The 19,413-nt window shown below is 35.0% G+C and overlaps 1 protein-coding gene and 1 non-coding gene across 5 annotated transcripts in view; one reads left to right on the top strand and one right to left on the bottom strand.

Moving 5' to 3' along the window:
• The window catches only part of TCF12 (transcription factor 12), a 374,787-nt gene that overhangs the window by 219,313 nt on the left and 136,061 nt on the right, over positions 1 to 19,413 (bottom strand). The gene's annotated exons all lie outside the window — the stretch shown is intronic.
• Positions 4,137 to 4,242, top strand: LOC113269752 (U6 spliceosomal RNA). Its single transcript, XR_003321562.2, has one exon. It is a non-coding gene; the product is annotated as a U6 spliceosomal RNA (small nuclear RNA).

Below are 19,413 nucleotides of genomic sequence, written 5' to 3'. Positions count from 1 at the left end.
TAAAACGGAACTTTTTCAAATCATCAAAGGTTATCCTAAAATAAAATACAAAGGCCCTCTCTTGGTCTTTGTTTCTTACATCTCTGTATCAGAGGTCAGCAAACTTCTCCTGTGAATGGCCATACAGTAATTATTTTAGGCTTTGCAGACCATACACTCTCCTTAACAACCATTCAACCCTATTATGTAGTACAAAAGCAGCCATAAATAAAATATAAACAAATGAACAGTGGTTTGTTCCAATAAAGCTTTATCTACAAAAAACAGGTGACAGACAATGGATCATATTTTGCCTACCTCTACTCTATGGCATTTAATCCTGTTAACCACGATGCCTCTCTGGGATTTGCTGACATTAACCTTTGGGCCTCTATTTCTGCATAGAATCACTTCCTCTTCCATGTGAAAATTAAAAATACCTGTTCTGCATCCCATGTTCTTCTCATTTTATGTTCTACCCTTTGGACAACTAATTCAGTTTTATGATTTTGACTGTCTCCTCCAAATGAGGTTTCCAATGTACATTCCCAGCCTTAATCTTAGTTCTGTATTTTGGGTCTTAAATCATCAAACTCTTGCTGGAAACTTTCATTTGGTTTTCCTGCCATTACCTAAAACCTATCATATATCTTAATACCAAATCCTCTGTATGTCCTTCATCTCTTCCTCAGATGCCTTTGGACCCTAATTATTAATATTTCTAATATTGAAGGTAGTACTATAATAGTGCAGGTCAACTGGACTTGTAAACTGGCATCATCTTTGATTCTCCCTTCTCTTCTCCCTCCCTATCCCTATCCTTACGAAGGTCTCCTGAAGCAGCCTTTCTGTTCCTTTTTATTCTGGGATTTCAGGATATTCTACTTAGACTTTTTTTTTCCTAGAGTCTCTCTGAATCTTCCTAAAACACTATTATATAACATTTCACTAGCTTCTAATATCCTGTCCATGTAATCTTCCTAAAACAAGCCTATAAAACACATTACCCCCGGATTTAAAAAGTAAACAGTTCCAGAGCCCCACTACCAAGAAAATGAATCCCAAATTCTTCAACTTGAAATGGAATATTTAATCATCTGTTCTACAAATGTTTACTGTCAATTGTGCTGGGTTTTGTCCCTCCTATGCTCAAAACCTTTGAAAACCCAGTTACAATGGCTTCTTCCCTTCTAACCCTAGGAGTCAAAAAACTTACTAATTTCTTATTATGGCATACACACCGATGGTTTAGGGAGGATTCTAGGCACTGGTGATACACAGATGCTCAAGACACAATAACCCCACCCTCAAGCACCTGTCATTCAGTGTCTTACCAAACTCTCAACTGTAACCATGAGGCATATCTACAATACATAGTACCTATCACTTATGAACATTTCATTGCTCTTGTTATTCCTCTAGCACTTCTACCTCCTCTATACTTAATTAAGTCTTATTGGTTTAACGCTCACTTTCAATTCCACCTCTGCTGTACAACTTGCCCAACCTCATTAATCTTTACCCAGTCCTCTTCAATACTTTTACTGAACTTAAAAATCTATGTCACACAGCACAGAAGTTATAATTGTTCTTAAGTGAACACCATTTAACAAGCAGCCTCCAATTAATTTAAGAGCACATTCAGTTCTTATTCTGTATCACCTACGGTGAATACATAGAACAAGCTCAATTAAAAAAAAAAGGCTCTTATACACTAAATAACACCGGAAATTAATATAAGGGCAGATTTTCTAGTGGCAGGTACAGCTTTTTACTTATCCACTTATATTGATTCTCCCCAATCTCACTTAACAATACGATTTTGCAAAGTAGCCTTCATAAAGGACACAACTGATGACCAAAACACAAAAGAAACCACATTAAGAAGACACTTAGCTGAGACCCTGGCATTATTAGCACAGTGCTCTAACGGAATGAACTAAAACTCTCTTGTTCACAATCAGCTATATTTATTGTAGGACCATATAAGCAAAAATTAGTGCCACGTACAGATTTCTAAATTTTGAACTCTCATAATGTCTAACCCATAAAAAAACTGAATTTAAGTCATTTAAAAATATCTACAACTTATAAAGATGAGTAATTAGATCAAAAACCTACCACAGCATCCACCTTTGGGGTGATTACAACTAGCTGGAAAACTTAAGTCACTGCCTATGTAAATAAATCATATCACTCTTGAAATCCTTATCTCGGAATATTTTTAGTTTAAAAATAGAGGAGTGTTTATCAAAAGTACTTGTCAGCAATTAAAAATATACACTAACAATGACTTCCATTAAATAACAGAATATAATCTTGACATAAAAATAAGATCTGTATACCAAATCTTACATACTGCCTGTGGGTATGTAAAATGATACATTTTAGAAAACTGGCAGTTTCTTTTTTCTTTTCTTTTTTTTTTTTTTTAAGATTTTATTTATTTATTTGACAGAGATAGAGACAGCCAGCGAGAGAGGGAACACAAGCAGGGGGAGTGGGAGAGGAAGAAGCAGGCTCATAGCGGAGGAGCCTGATGTGGGGCTCGATCCCGTAACGCCGGGATCACGCCCTGAGCCGAAGGCAGATGCTTAACCGCTGTGCCACCCAGGCGCCCCCTGGCAGTTTCTTAAAAGATAAAAATATACATACCCTATGATACAACAATCTATCCCTATGTATTTGCCCAAGATACAGTGAGAAAAAACATAGTCACAAGGAAACTTTTACATTAATATTAACGACAGCACTCATAATAGCTAAAACTGGAAACAATTCAGATGACCATCAATTTAAAAAAAAGAATAGGGGCACCTGTGTGGCTCAGTCCGTTTAAGCATCTGCCTTCAGCTCAGGTCATGATCTCAGGGTCCTGAGACTGAATGAGCCCCATGTGGGGCTCCCTGCTCAGCCGGGAGTCTGCTTCTCTGTCTCCCTACCCCCGGCTTATGCTCTCTACCTCTCTCTCTCAAATAAATAAATAAAAATCATTTAGAAAGAACGACAGAGAGAGAGAAAGAGAGGGAGGGAGGGGGAAAAAAGGAAGGAAAGGAAGGAAGAAGGAAAGAATAAAAGTTTATTCATTCAAAGCAATCCTGTTTGGCAATACAAAGACAAGGACTGGGGGTACACACAACAACATGCATAAATCTCAGTAACCTTATGCTTAGTAAAAGAAATCAGACACAAAAGATTCCACTTATATGTTGATCTAAAACAGAACAAACAAAATCACAGTGATAAAAATAAAGACAGTGGTTGATTCTACAGTACAGTTGATTAGGAAGTAGTACAAGGAATATTTATGGGGTGAAAAAAGTTTATTGAACAACAAAATGTTCTAGTGACCATTTTTCTAAGGTATTCAATTGAAAATAACAATTATAAACTATGGGCAGAATTTTTTAAAACTATTTAAAGGCAAGGAAGGGTGACCACAAGTAGGCAGAAACTGGAAAGGAAGACACTCCATAGCATGGCATATTGTGGTTGAACAAGCAGAAAGCTACTATCTTCTTTGTTAAAGAAAACAGAATTTGGGAGCACCAGTGTGGCTGGAAAGTAAGGAGGGGAATCATAGAAAGGATAAAGCCACAGTTGGGGAAGGTCCAAAAATTTACATTTAAACTCCCCTCAAATCTTTGGCTGACCTAACAACATAAACATAAGGGGCAATATAAGAAACCAAACTGGAAGTAATATCTACAAAGCTAAAATAACTGACCATAGATTTCAATACTAATACCACAGAGGGAAGTAATCAGGGATGCTTGGTAAATAATTTGGGCTTTCTACAAACCTGCTTTAACAAAGCATAAAACCAAGCATCAAGATAATTGACCAATAATGTAACTACTTACCAGAGCAAAAACCAAAACTCTGCAGAAGAGAAACCAAAACCACTACAGCACATCTTGCACATTTTCTAATACAAAATAAAAAATTAATACAGGTGTGGAGAAATAAAAATATGACTTAGAACTCATGAAAAACACACTATATGTTGAGATCACAGATGTTGGAATAAGGAGGAAAAGATTTTAAAGCAGCTATTATATATTCAAAGACTTTAAGAAAAAGATGGTCAAAATGAATGGACAGATGAGACACTCTCAGCAGAGAAAATGGAAATGTATTTGAAAATGGAAATTCTAATGCTCATTTTGGCACACGTATACTAAAACTGGAATGATACCGAGAAGATTAGCATGACCCCTGCACAAGGATGACAGGCAAATTTGTGAAGCATTCCATATTTAAAAAAAAAAAAAAAAAAAGGAAAGTAAATGGAAATTCTAGAATTTAAAATTGTATTAAATGAAATAAAAATTCACTGAATGAGCCAAACAATGAACTGTAAATAGAAGAAGAAATTGTAAGTGAAAAGGAATAGAAATCAATAAAAAATTATTCAATATAAAGTAGAAAAAATATTGGAAAAAACAAATAGCTCCTTAGCTACTTGTTAAACAATAATAAATAGTCTAAAATAAATGTAATCAGAATATGAGAAGTAGATGAGAAAATGATGCAGAATATACATCTGGGGGAAAAACTGCAAAAATCTTCCCAAATGTGTGAAAAACATCACTGACTGCATGCAGATTCCAATGACCTCAATAATCTCTAAGCAGGAAAAATACAAAGCAAACGTCAACAATACACACAATCATTAGATGGCTGAATGCAAACACAAAGAAAGAAATTTTAAATTCAACCAGAGGGAAGAAAGACAAATTACATAAGGGGAAATTGATATAAATAAAGGCTGACCACTCATCAAAAACAATGGAGGCAAGAGACAATAAAATGACATCATTAAAGTTCTAAGAGAAAAAAAAAGTCATCTCAGAATAACTGCCTAGAGATTTGAAGTACAAGAAATACTAAAGTTTTCATGCTGAAGAAAAATGACACCAGATAAAATTTGGATCCACAAGAAGTAAAGAACAGAAGTAGCAGTTATGTAAGGATAAACGACCATTTTTCCTTGATTTTCTTTAAAGTGCACAGGATTACTGAAAGCAGAAACTATGAAGTTGTTTTGAAAACTTGAAAATACTTTTACAACAAAGAATAAAAAGGGTAAATGAAATAATTCAAAATTCTTAATTTTGTATTGATATAGTAAAACATAAAGTGCATGTAGACTGTAATGAGCGTATACTTAAATCCCTAGAGCAACCCTTAAAAATAATTAAAAGAGGTACAGCTAAAAAAGTCATTAAAGAAATAAAAATAGAATACAAAAAATATTTGATTAACCAAAAAGAAGTGAGAAAGGAAGAACCAAGGCACAAAAAAATTAAACAACATGATAAAACTAAATATAACATAGCAGTAAGAATTCAAGTATTGGAAAGAACATAGAGCAACTAGAACTCATACATGGCTAGTGGGAGTATAAAATAGTGAAATCACTTTGAAAAACCCTTCAGCAATTTTTTAGAAAGTTAAACATATTTCTATATATGACTGAGAGATTCCACTCTTATATTTACCCAGGAGAAATAAAAATGTTTATGTTCGCAAACTGAATTACCCAAGACTGTTTCTAACAGCCTTATTCACAATAGCCAAACACTTAAAAACATTTCTAATGACTGCAGACACCTAAATGGATAAATAAATGATGTTTTATTAACACAATGGAACACTGCAATTCAGCAATAAGAACGAAGTGCTATACACAACTTGGATGAATCTTTTTAGCAAAGAAGCCAGACACAAAAGAGAACATACTATATGATTCCATTTACATAATATTCTAGAAGTGGCAAAACCAATCTAAGGTAATAAAACAAGAATGATCATTGTTTTTTAAGTAGGGGGTTGTTTGGAAGGGGCCATGAGAGAACTTTCTGAGGTGCTACAGGTTAGGTTTCCCAGGAAACAGACTCTTTAGAGGGACTACCTGTATTCAAGAAGTCCTTTTATGTTCAATGCCTATGATGAGGTGAAGGAAGCACAGTGGGTACAAGAAGCAGCTGAATTGTGATACAACAGCAACAAATGCCTTAGACCATCACATGGGGAGTTCTCAAACTGGGATAGGCCTTAGAAACTGTCCTAAATTGCAGCAAGTGGACCAAGATCTTTATACCTCTCCCCCTACCCTACCACTGCATTGACCAGTCATCGGATACATGCAGCCCCCAGAAAGTAGGTGTGACAAGATCAAGATAGTTCCCTGCAGCAGAAGGCAACTCTTAAACTCTCTGGTGAGAGTTGTCCACCAACATTCCCAGCAGCTTGGAAAATTAACGTTCAATTCTGGAAGCATGTCACTGGATTCATAACATGGCATGAGAGAAATGTTTTTATCTTGATTGAAGTATTAATTATACGGGTGTGTATACATTTATCAAGCTCACTGAACTGTACATTTAAGATCCATTTGGGGCACCTGGGTGGCTCAGTTGGTTAAGCATTGGACTCTAGATTTCGGCTCACGTCATGATCTCAGGGTTGTGAGATTGAACCCTGTACCCGGCTCCACACTGGGCATGGAGCCTGCTTAAGATTCTCTCTCTCCTGGGGCACCTGGGTGGTTCAGTCAGTTGGGATTCCGACTCTTGATTTTGGCTCAGGTCATAATCTCGGGGTCCTGGGACTGGGTCAAAGTCGAGCTCCGTGCTCAGTGGGGGAGTCTGCTTGGGATTCTCTTTCTCCCTCTCCCTCTGCCCCTTTACTGGCTCACACCCTCTCTCTTTCTCTCTCTCTAAAAAATAAATAAAATAAATCTTAAAAAAAAAAAAAAGATTATCTCTCCCTCTCCCTCTGCCCCTCCCCCCAAAAAATCCATTTATTTCACTGTATGTAAATTATACCCCAAGAGAGGTCCTCCCTCTACGTGCTTTAAAAATGTTATACTTTTATTCTGGGTGACTGCCCCCTCCCCCCAAAAAACCCCATACTTAAATACTAACAAAGTACAACTTGGAATGAAGAGAGACAGAAGATTAAATTTTAAAAACAAGGAACAGTACCATAGTCAAACTACAGCTTTTAAAACCTTAGTGGGTATCCATAGCAATTGGCCCCCAGTATTAGAGACCATAAGAAAGAAAAAGATGCTGACATTTAGAGGTATTTACTTGAAGTTCAAATAGAAGTCCATACCCATGTGGCCAGAATGACATGGTGATTTGATACAAAGTGGCATGGTGATTTTTTTAAAAAGATTTTATTTATTTATTTGAGAGAGAGTGGGGTGAAGAGCAGAAGGAAAAGTAGACTCCTGCTGAACAGGGAGCCTGATGAGGGACTCTATCCTGGGACTCCAGGATCATGACCTGAGCCAAAGGCAGACACTTAACCAACTGAGCCACCTAGGCGTCCAGCAGCATGGTGATCTGATAGTCTTTGTTGAAGCAAGGGAGGGCAAACACCTGAAAGAGTTTTGTCATTTAAAAAAAAAAATTGCAAACCCAAGCTCTCTCTTTCCATTACCTTTCAAATATTATCTATTCCTACAATAAATATCCATTTCTCCCAATTTTGGGACTGGCAATACGAAATAAAATTATCAATCATTACCAATGCAAACATCACAGTGCTATCATATATTTAAAATAAATATGCTTTGAAGGACTATACAAAGAGCCTAAGGAAAGACTGTTAGATGATAAATTCTTTCAGAAGTTTCTGAAGAATTAATCCAAGAAGGTTATTTACACTGTGAAGCGCAAAATACTATTTTAAATCAGTATCAGATTAAAAGTGACTTTTATCACATTATGAGCACACATGGTTCTGTGTACATATAACTAAAAATTTGTAATTTCCCAGGGGAGAAACAGTACATAAATAAGTGAAAAGTTAGTACAAACCAAAATAATATACTGAAAAACTACATAAACGACACAGTAAATGCCTGCCTTTTTCAAAATAGGAAAGAAGATTTGGTCTTTCACCATGGTTACAATTTTACTGAAAGAGTATGAATGGTGGCTTAAAGTTGGTAAGTCCATCCAATTACACCCAGGAAATAACCTAAAATTAAAGGGTGAGAAGGTAAATGCAAAGTTATTTTTGAAAATTTAAGGCAAGTCTAAGATAGAAAAATTCATGTTTTAAAAATATGCGTTTTACACTCAATATTTAAGAGGAAGGTATTTCTCAACTGAAGCTGAAGTTTTTTAAATAAAATTTTCAGAAATATTTGTTTTCCTTCATGATCCACACAGAACAGAAGGGGAGGAAATTAAGTATACTTTTGTAATACTTTTGTGCTACTGCAATAACATACTACTCACTCCTAAAAGTTGATCTTCAATTGCTGCTCAATGTGAAAATCTCCATAACCCAATCGATTTGTGGTCATCTACCTCCATTACAATTTCTTATATTAAGCACTCCATTAAATTACTCAATTGATAATTATTTCAAAATAGGTTTAAGCATATGAAATCATTACCTTGTTAGTCTTTTTGAAAATAAGATGGTAATCAAGATATAAGTACAAGAGAGTCTAACCTAATGCAACTGTTTATAGACCCACTTCTTTGCTAACCTTGAAATACAGGTTAGAATCTCACAATTTTATTTTATAAACATCTGTGATAAAATAACCTGTTTGCCTCAGTATCATTTAAAATGTTTTCTAAATATCATTTAGAATACCTTTCAAATATATAAAACCCTCTGGAAAAAGTGGTCAGTGATAAAATGCTGACAAAATACTTTCAGTTGGTAGTATTTCCTAAAGCAGGAACCCCATTCTGACTTTGTCCTATGGCCTCTGGGTGAGTTAGTCATCATCCTCCTGTTAAAACCCTTAAAACCTTCAATCCAAAGAATTTGTAAAGATGAAGTACATAGTTTAAATAGATTTCTGCCCCAAGAGCAAGGAACTAGGCTTGGATTCTTGATCTCCTCAATTATGTCATTTACAAGAGAGAAGAAAAGATGGGCAAGTATGAGGAGTTTATAAACTGTTCAGAGCTGCTTTAGGAGAGAAGAGAAAGAAAAAAATCACCATACTTTGATTTCAAAGTAATTAAAAACAGATCTGTGTCTTCCATCAGTTAGTTCATCAAGTGAACACACACTCAATCCTAAGTGGTATACCCAACCTGTCAGTCTCAAAGTAGAAAGGCTTGAACTGTATTGACTTATCCAACTCTATATCCATACACAATATCCTCCCATCACTTTTCAATATTCAAACCCCTGGCGCAGCTTGCCCTGGCTTTCTTCAAAACTGCATTCCTACCTTTGATCAGACTGAGTTCTAGATCTCCTGCTGTCCCAGAAAAACCTCTCAATTCCTCCCTTGGATATATGGGTGTGTATACATTTATCAAGCTCACTGAACTGTACATTCAAGAGAAAGATATTTATTGACAGCGTGAAGAAAACTTGACATATTCTAAACATTTATTTATTCCAGAAGTTTAAGAGTGCCAAAAAAAAAAAAAATGGATCTAGCTGATTTCCTTCCATACCTAATTTCTCTCATTAGTCTCTCACTTTGTCTTTTCAGCTTAACTAAGGACACAATACATATAGTAAACTCTGACTACCAAAAAGCCGTATCAGGAAAATATGGTTTACAGGCCACTGGACCTAACTTTTCCATTTACTAGGCATACGACAACTCTATTAAGACTATTTCATTCTTGGGGCGCCTGGGTGGCACAGCGGTTGAGCGTCTGCCTTCGGCTCAGGGCGTGATCCCGGCGTTATGGGATCGAGCCCCACATCAGGCTCTTCTGCTATGAGCCTGCTTCTTCCTCTCCCACTCCCCCTGCTTGTGTTCCCTCTCTCGCTGGCTGTCTCTCTCTCTGTCGAATAAATAAATAAAATCTTTAAAAAAAAAAAAAGACTATGTCATTCTCAAAAACTGGAAGTTAGTAACAGTACATAACGCACAGACTAAGGATGAGAATGAAATGATACCTACGAGGCACTTAAACAGCATCTGTCACATAGGAAATGCTCAATAAATGTAAGCTGTCTGAAACTTCAGAAAAGGTCTTTTCATTCTCATTGTGAGAGAACTTATTTGGCAGTCTTACCACTGAGAAAAATTGGGAGAAAAATTGGGAGAAAAAAAGAAGTGGCTGAACCTAAGTTGGATTTCCCATTTATGATATTGCTTCTTAACCAACAGTTCCTCTCTGACTGGAATATTGATAACCTGCTGAAGCAACAATCTTCTGTGTTTAAAACTCCTCAACATATGGGGCGCCTGGGTGGCTCAGTTGTTAAGTGTCTGCCTTCGGCTCAGGTCATGATCCCAGGGTCCTGGGATCGAGCCCGGAATCAGGCCCCCTGCTCAGCGGGAAGCCTGCTTCTCTCTCTCCCACTCCCCCTGCTTGTGTTCCCTCTCTCACCGCCTCTCTATCAAATAAATAAATAAAATCTTAAAAAAACAAAAAACAAAAAAAAACCTCCTCAACATAAATGACTATAGTAAATGATGTCATCTATCAAAGCTGAACCATAAGCGTATCTGGAGCCTACTGTAAAGATACTCAGACTGCAAAGACATTTAAGTTTATGCCAAATCAACGCTGGTTCTTCCTGCTTTTATGAAAATACAAAGAAAATAAAAAAGAAATAGTATCTTCATATTACAGGGGTGAACAAAGGATTTGAGGCATTAGGCCAAACATAGTTTAAGTTATATGACTTGAAAGTCACATCTTTTTCTCTGCTTCAGTTTTCTCATTTACAAAAAAATCAGGTAACACTGGCTCTGCCTACTAAATGAGACAGCATATAAAATGCCTGGAGAGCATCTTGCACGTAGTAGTTTCTAAGTGTTTACAATTAACTAACTTCACAAAACCCTTTCCCTGCAATGTTTCAGTGGATTGTTTAAAAAGATTAAGGTAACGCATGACAGAAAATATCATTATGTCACTAATTAGATCTGTTTCTCCAATTTAACAATTTCTATTCAATAAACATCTACTGAATAACTACTATGAGTGAGGAATCATACTTAGTCATTCACTCCACCACCACCAAGTTTTTCTTGTTTGCTTTTTACATTTTACGTGTGGTAGGCATCAGTACCACAAATAATAAAGTTAAAGTCAATAAACAGATGAAGTTTTTCCCTTATGTGCTTCTTTACATTTTATTTTATATTCACTGACCTCAAGACATATATTTGTATCAAAAACATAACAAATCTATGAACCTTTGAAAATACTGCATTATTTCCAGGCAGAAGATGCTGCCCTAAAAATAGTCCTGTTAGAAACTAACTTGAAAGTCACATGTGAATGAAAAACTTTAATTCTAACACAGTGAAGTTAAGATGCATTCTTAATTCTGACCAGAAAAAAAAAAATGTGTAAAAGCAAGACTGATAAAATATTAGAATAGCTGGAAAAGAAGAAAAATTAGTAAGGTAAATCAGTCATAAATCTAGAAATCTTTCTGAGCATGATGATTCATTTAACAAAAGAATATATGCCCTGAAGACTTTCTCTAATGGAACAAGCAGTTCATTAGAATAAAAATACCATTGACCCTTGAATGACATGGAGGGGGTGGGGAAAATAGGGGCACCAATTACCTATTTGTCAAAAATCCATGTATAACTTTTGATTCCCCAAAAACTGAACTAATAGCTTATTGTTAACAGAAGTAGGCTTGCTGATAACACAGTCGATTAACACATATTTTGTATGTTATATTATACGCTTTATTCTTAAAATAAAGTAAGGTAGAGAAAAGAAAATGTTATTGAGAAAATCGTAAAATACATTTACAGTACTGTGTTGTATTTATTGAAAAAGATCCACATATAAGTGGACTGAACAATTGAAACCTATGTTGTTCAAGGGTCAACTGTAACTAATGAAAATTTAGAAGTGTTAAACCACAATTTATTTTTTTAAAATCTGATAAATTCTTGGGGTGCCTGGGTGGCTCAGTTGGTTAAGCATCTGCCTTTGGCTCAGGTCATGATCTCTGGGTCCTGGGATTGAGCCCCATGTTGGCTCTCTACTCAGCAAGGAGTCTGCTTCTCTCTCTCCCTCTGGCCCTCCTCCCACCCCCACTCATGCTTGTTTCTGCGCTCTCTCAAATAAATAAAAAAAACTTTAAAAACAAATCTGATAAATTCTTAACAAATTTAAAACCCAGTAGTCATGTGGCTCATGATTGTATAGATTTAATATAACGTGTTCTGACTCATGTTTACGTTTCTATGATGATACACATGCAATAATTCAATCACCACCTCCCACTTTCTCCTCTTAAGTATTTTGGCACCACCTTTCGTCTCTGCTTTTTTACTTCTCCCATTTAACTTAAAAGCTTTTTCTTTGTTTCCAATTTGAAAATGTCCAATCTGAACATACAAAATGGTTCTACTTTTTCTTTTACCTGTTGAGCTTCTTTTAATAAAAATTTTCTTTCCATCATAGTTTAAAATAAAAAAAAAATCAAGATACAAACTGCATATTAACCATGGTAACTATAATGCCTGAGGGGGAAAAAACTGGAAGGAAATACAAGAAGGACTAATAGTTTCACTTGAAAAGTTGGATTCTTATTGTCTTCCTTTTTTACTGCTTTTCAACTTCTCTGAAATTAGTTTGTACTATTTGAAAAGTTTTAAATGAGTTTATATAATTTAAAAATAAGTTTTTTGAAAAATTTTAAGCTAAACCAAAAGCAATCACTGGGCAAATACTGAACTACTTCCAGTCTAATATACGTTATCATCTAAATATTTATACATTTAAATTTTTCTCAATTACATACAATTTAAATGCAATTACAAAAACTTCAAGAAATTCAGTATCTTTTACTTCACTGATATTTTACTGACTTAAATAGTTCATTAAATGGATAACACCAAATTTCTCCAAAGAACACATACAGATAGCCAGAGGGTACATGAAAAGATTCTCAACATCATTAATAATCAAGGAAATGCAAATCAAAACCACAATTAGGTAATAACTCACAACTGTTAGGATGGCCATTACAGAAAATGAACAAATAAAAAACAGTAATTAAGTATAAGTGAGGATCTGGAGAAACTGGAACCTTGTACACTGTTGGTGGGAAGGTAAAATGGTAAAGCCACTAGGGAAAACGATATGAAGATTTCGCAAAAAATTAAAAATAGAACTACCCTATGATCTAGCAATCCTACTTCGACTAACTTATCCAAAAGAACTGAAGACAGGATCTTGAAGAGATATTTACACTCTTGTGTTCATTGCAGCACTATTCACTATAGCCAAGAGATAAACAACATAAATATCCATTGATAGATGAAGAAAATAAGGTAAAGTCATACAACGGAATACCATTAAGTCTTAAAAAAAGAAGAAATTTCTTTTATATGTTACAGAGATGAACTTTTGCTAAGTGAAATAAGCCATTCACAGAAAGACAAATACTGCATGATTCCATTTATATGATATATATAAAGTAGCCAAATTCATGGATACAGGAAGTAGAATAATGGTTACCAATGGCTAGGGGAAATGGGGAGTTGTTCAGTGGGTATAGTTTAAATCATGCAAGATGAAAAAGTTCTAGAGATCTGCTGTGCAACAGTGTGCATACAGTTAACAATACTGTATTGTACACTTAAAATTTGCTCAGAGTATATCTAATGTTAATGTCCTTTTTTACATTAAAAGAAAAAAGAACACCTAATAACTCAAAAGGAAAAATTTTCCTATGTAAATAACACCACCTAATGGGGAGGAGGAATCATTGTTTTTTGAACATAAAGAAAAGTGATACCCATTTCTTATGTCTTTTTATTTCTATAAGAATGATCTTTTTCATTCCTTAATTTTATCTTTCAAGAAATCTTCCCACTTTTGTTTCCCTTCGTACGTGGCCATCTGATGAGCTACAACTGAGTCAGACCCGTTAACTAGCTAGTGATTCATTTTATTTTATTCCCTGCCACAAAATAAGGTAAAAGGCATTTTTGTAATTACATCAACTAAATGCCACACAGGCGAGGGCTGGAAAATGGCAATTATATTCACAATATAAAATATACTGCAAACGTAGCAAGAAAGGATCCTAACTATGGGCCCAATTCAAGACTTTAAAAATATATATATATTCAGTAAACTTTTGATATAATGGCCACATCTTCTTATGTCACCCAAAATAACTTTCATGAATATGAAGAAAGACAGTACACTAGTAATGGAATTAAGTAAACAATAACTGGATTTTAACAAAAGTGAAAGGCAGCATTCTTCATACAAACTAAATGGCTACTATAAATTTCGAAAGACCATTTTCTTTAAAAATTACCAAAAAAAAAAAACCTCGATTACTTTTGCTTTTGTATAAGTGATGTCTTTTGTATTTTAACTCCAACAGTTGCCAAAATAAGCCCATTTACATGTGATGCCTGTCAACTAGCAAATTTACATTTGGATTTTGTTGGCTTTGGACCCTGCATTCTGTTCTCTCCTTTGTGCCATTGTTGTTTTTAGGTTTGGCAGTAGCTCTAGATCTTTGTTTAACTTAGTTCCTTTGTCTAACTTCCTCAGTATATACACATTATAAAATTAGCATGAAACAACATTTCAGTTTCCATCATCACAATTAATTCCTACCTTGGGAAAGTCTTGCAAATTATGCTTATGTGAACCCAAAAGAAAAAAACACAGAAATACAGCACCTGATTTCTCCACCTGAAGATTTAAAGCAAATAAGAGAAAGAACTGTTTGGTTCAACAGTATACATAAAAAATTCACTGTGAAGATCACACCCAATTTTAATGTATTAAAAGCTGAGTAATCAGAGATGACCCCAGCAATCAGCACTAAATTTGTTTGGCTGCCAAAATGCCCATAGTTTAATCAATAATTTAAAAAGGAGTTATGAAACATTATGAATTTTATCTTCAGCACTTTATGATGAAACTTAAAAATATGTATGGATATCCTACCTGCACATAAGCAGAGAATTTGACTGTAATAACTTTTATAACACACATTTATATAATCATGAGTATACTCAATTGCCTTCATATTCATATCATGAGCAAGTTAATTACCCTAAATGCAACTTTTCATCCTAATCAAGGCAGCAAAATCATTAGGAAAATTCAAAAGACTCTTATCAGCTATAAACTATGTTTTCTGTATTTACATCTGATCATGAGATATTCTTGATGTTCTGAGAACTCACAGCCCTTCAAAAATAAATCAATCATAGGGTTAAGACTTTATTTGAAAGGGCTTTTATCTCCTACTGAATACCAGCCTAAAAACAGCTGTTCCTTCATTTGAAGGTTGAGCTCTTATTCATATCACTTCTAGAGGAGAGGAAAGCCAGTAAAGCTATTTTTCAGAAAGTCAAACTCCTACTATTCAGCCAGTTCCTACAGAACTCCTTTCCATCTGTTCCCTGACATTTCGGTCAGGTTATGCACTTGCCAAAGAGCGCTCTTTGGATACTGAATCCACTGGTGAAGACAAATGGGGAAAAAAAAATCAATTAACTTGTTACCAAATATCATTAATTTAAAATATAAAAGGCTGTCATGCATCATGTCAAATTAGGCTCTACGATCAAATATGCAGTCCATGTTATAAACAAAATCAGGAATCTAGACTGAACAAGAAATTAATAGTTCAGAAATTTTTGCTACTTGTTTGCATTAAAAATTTATTCTATGATGGACAGATAATAAATAAGAACTGATACAATCATGTTTTCATGGCGAAAAGAGAGCATCTTATAAGAAAATAATACCCCTGAAAGGAGTCTGGGAATCATAATGCAACTAACTTTTAAAAAGTATTTTAATAATAATAGTTTTTATTCTGGGGATAAAGTGAGAACAGATATTCATATATTCCATGTTTCTTTATTGGAGAAGTTGATCGAGAAAGATATAAGTAATTTTTAAAGCAGAAGTTAAAGATATTAGATTAAAAAGTAATAAAGAAATAGAAAGAAATTACTAGGTTTGGATGACAACTAAACCATGACTTTTCATAATCTCAAAGAACTGTGACTACTTAGTGATTAGTAGCTACTGTGTCAGAGGGCAAGCAGATTAGTAACTCTACTTGTCCTTAAGAAGGTCCAAAAGAAAGCCTGAACTATACAGATAAATTGGTTCATGATTCTTACAAAGCTGGTCTGGAGCAAAAAGGTTCACCGATTCAATAAGCAAGCATAACCTAGACAGAGCAAGTAAACAAAATTTATTGAGGTGGGATGAGGAAGGGTAGGAGGGAGAAAGACACAAAACTAATCTCTTAGATTTCCCTGAGGGGATAAGCATAATGTCAAAAGTTAACTCTTGGGGATGCCTGGGTGGCTCAGTCGGTTAAGTGTCTGCCTTCGGCTCAGGTCATGGTCCCAGGGTCCTGGTATGGAGTCCCGCATCGGGCTCCTTGCTCAGCAGGGAGCCTGCTTCTCCCTCTGCCTGTCTCTGTCTCTGACAAATAAATAAATAAAATCTTTAAAAAAAAAAAAAACGAAAAGAAAAGAAAAACTCTTGGACTAACGTTATTTCTTTATTCTTTATTCTTATTCTTTTTTTCTTCCTCAGCATGGTAAGTGTGCTCTTTAATCTCCACTCCCTATCTTCCCCTTTCCCCTCACCCACCTTTCTTCTGGTATTACCAGTTTATTCTCTACAGTTAAGACTCTATTTCTTGGTTTCTCTCTCCCTCTTTTCCTTTTTTGCTCATTTGTTTTGTTTCTTAAATTCCACGAGTGAGATCATATGGTATTTGTCTTTCTCTGATTTATTTCACTTAGCATTATACTCTTCAGCTCTATCCTTGTTGTTGTAAATGGCAAGATATCATTTTTTTAAAGATATCATTCTTTTTCATGGCTGAGTAATATTGTATTGTGTGTGTGTATACACACACACACACACACCCCACATCTTCTTTATCCATTAATCTATCCCTGGACACTTGGGCTGCTTCCATAGTCTGGCTATTGTAAATAATGCTGTACTATTTACTCCTTTTAAAGACTTTTAAAAAGATTCTTTGATATGGACTGTTCAAAGCAACAATAAAAACAAAAGCCTATGTTATGTTATGATGGAATTAAGGGTATTTTTTTTGTCCTGGTTAAATGTTTGACAGACAACAAAACCAAGGAGAGGAAAAACACTTGTTGAAATAGAGGGAGAAGTATAAATGGATTCTACAATGATGAGAAAAGATAAATAACCTGGACAGGAAAACCAACTTAAACGGCTGGGCATACAAATAACAATGAAGTAACTCTGGCTAACAAAATGCTAAGACTACTGCTGGAATATTTCATAGGGCCTCCTCCTAAATCGGATAAAGTAAAACATGAGTTTCAATATGGGCAAATATGTAAGAAAAAAACAACCCAAGGTCTGTTTACATGATATTCGTCATTAACGAATTCTCAATTAAATCATCAATACCCAGAGAGGTGAACATGAATGGGCCCACTCAACCCTAATATAATAGAGGTGAAGACAGTCTACAATGTACTTTGAGACATCTTAATTAAAATAAAAAGTAAAAAAGTACTAGAAAACTTTAAATTGTTGTGGATTAAAGATCCAGAATGAACATAAAAGCATGCCAACTAGTCTGGCCTGAACAGTGAACCTGGTTATATGTGTGTCAGGAGCACCAAAGCATGAGGGGAGGCAAACATTTGATAATTAAGGTACCCCACCAGAGAAATCATAGAATTTGGAGTATCTTTTCTTCTTTTGTTCACACATGGGGGAAAAAAACAAAAAAAACAAAAAAAAAAAAACAAAACAACAACAAAAAACACGCCAGAAAGGCTAAGTCACCTTTTCAATGTCCTAACTCTGAATCAACCGTAGAACACAAGATATATACACACCTGCACGTGCCCAGGGAACCACTGTACTTTCAAATGATTCCAGGCTTTACCTCTTCGTCCTTAATATACTTATGATACAACTACTCGCTAAAGAAAACTATGGATCTTTCTAATCTTCCTTTCCTCTGTTACTAAAGTAGAAGTTTCTGGTTAAAGGTGCAAAAATACATTTTTAAAAGAACAAAAATACATTTTTAAAAGAGCAAAAATACATTTTTAAAAGAACAAAAATATTTTAGATAAACTCCACAGTTTGTCTTTTTTATTTCTATACAATGTATATTTTAATTCTCCTTTCCTAGTTAAGGGAAGGACGTTTTGGCAAGAAGACAAACATGAGAGTAGATTTTCATATAGGTGATTCAGCTCTAGAAATCTGAAACAGTAGATCCCTAAAATTCAATCTGTGAATAGAGCAAAATAATACTCAGACACTTTTCTATTACTGACACCTTTCCCTAACCCAGTTTCCTAATCAGACATTGTGAGTTAATGGTTAGTGATCCCTTTCCAGGAAAATTAAAATGTAAATTTTTCATTAATTTTATTTTGCTCAAATGCTTAACATTAGTCCATTTTAAAAGCTACCATTTTGTAACAGAATACTCCTTTCCTCTAGAAATCCACCAAGCTGTTTTAAACATGGCTTATATCAGGGGCACTTGGCTGGCTCGGATGGTAGAGCATGTGACTCTTGATCTTGGAGTTGTGAGTTCAAACCCCACACTGGGTGTAGAGATTACTTTAAAAAAAAAAAGGATATAAACATGGCTTATATCTTATTATACTGTTGACTGTGATATGCCATATGATTTGGTTCAATACTACACACGTTTAACACTATGAAGTCCTTCCTGAATAAGGAATACTGACTTTCTGCCTTGTCTATTTAAATTATGTGTGCACACGTTTGTGAGAGAGAGGGGGAAGAAGAGATCAACTACATATTCATAAAAATGAGGAGAAAAATGGAAATCAGTACTACAATGGCATCTACCTTTTAATTTGCCCATTAAAATCAGGGGTACTTCTTGCAGCATCAGAAAAACAAAGAAATAGAACACACGTACCTAACATATTAAACAATCTTTGCAAGAATTGCTATCAAGACCCAACATGATCTTAAAAAAATGACAGCCTGGGCGGCCTCTTTATCTATCTCTCCTCTCCCCCATTTCCACACTGGATCCTTTGACCCTTCTACTACCCTCGCACTCACCTTATGGTCAGGTAGCTTGTACTATTCTTTAAAATCTACAAAGGAAGCAATTTTCTAAACTGTTCTGGCTTTATTACTTTACTATCACCTCACAATTTAAGAAAATGATCACATAAATTTTTACTTCTTTGTCCAGGGAAAAACAACTGACCTCTCCCCTTAATTAGCTGACCCCCCTCTTAATTAAACTAACCACATGATCCCGATATGTGAGTTATTTGCAGCTGCCCAAATCCTATGACCTACTATAAGGAAAGCCTAAAAAAATTCTTCCACAGATGGAAAAGTGGTACAGGGTTTGCTTCTTTCTTTCCTCTGCTCCATTTAAAAGTCTCTCTGACATCTGACGCCAAGAAGGAACAAAAACAATAAAAGGAAAAGTAGG

The sequence above is a fragment of the Ursus arctos genome, unplaced genomic scaffold (assembly GCF_023065955.2).
Source record: "Ursus arctos isolate Adak ecotype North America unplaced genomic scaffold, UrsArc2.0 scaffold_36, whole genome shotgun sequence".
NCBI classification, from domain to species: domain Eukaryota; kingdom Metazoa; phylum Chordata; class Mammalia; order Carnivora; family Ursidae; genus Ursus; species Ursus arctos.
This window is presented reverse-complemented; position numbering and strand designations above follow the sequence as displayed.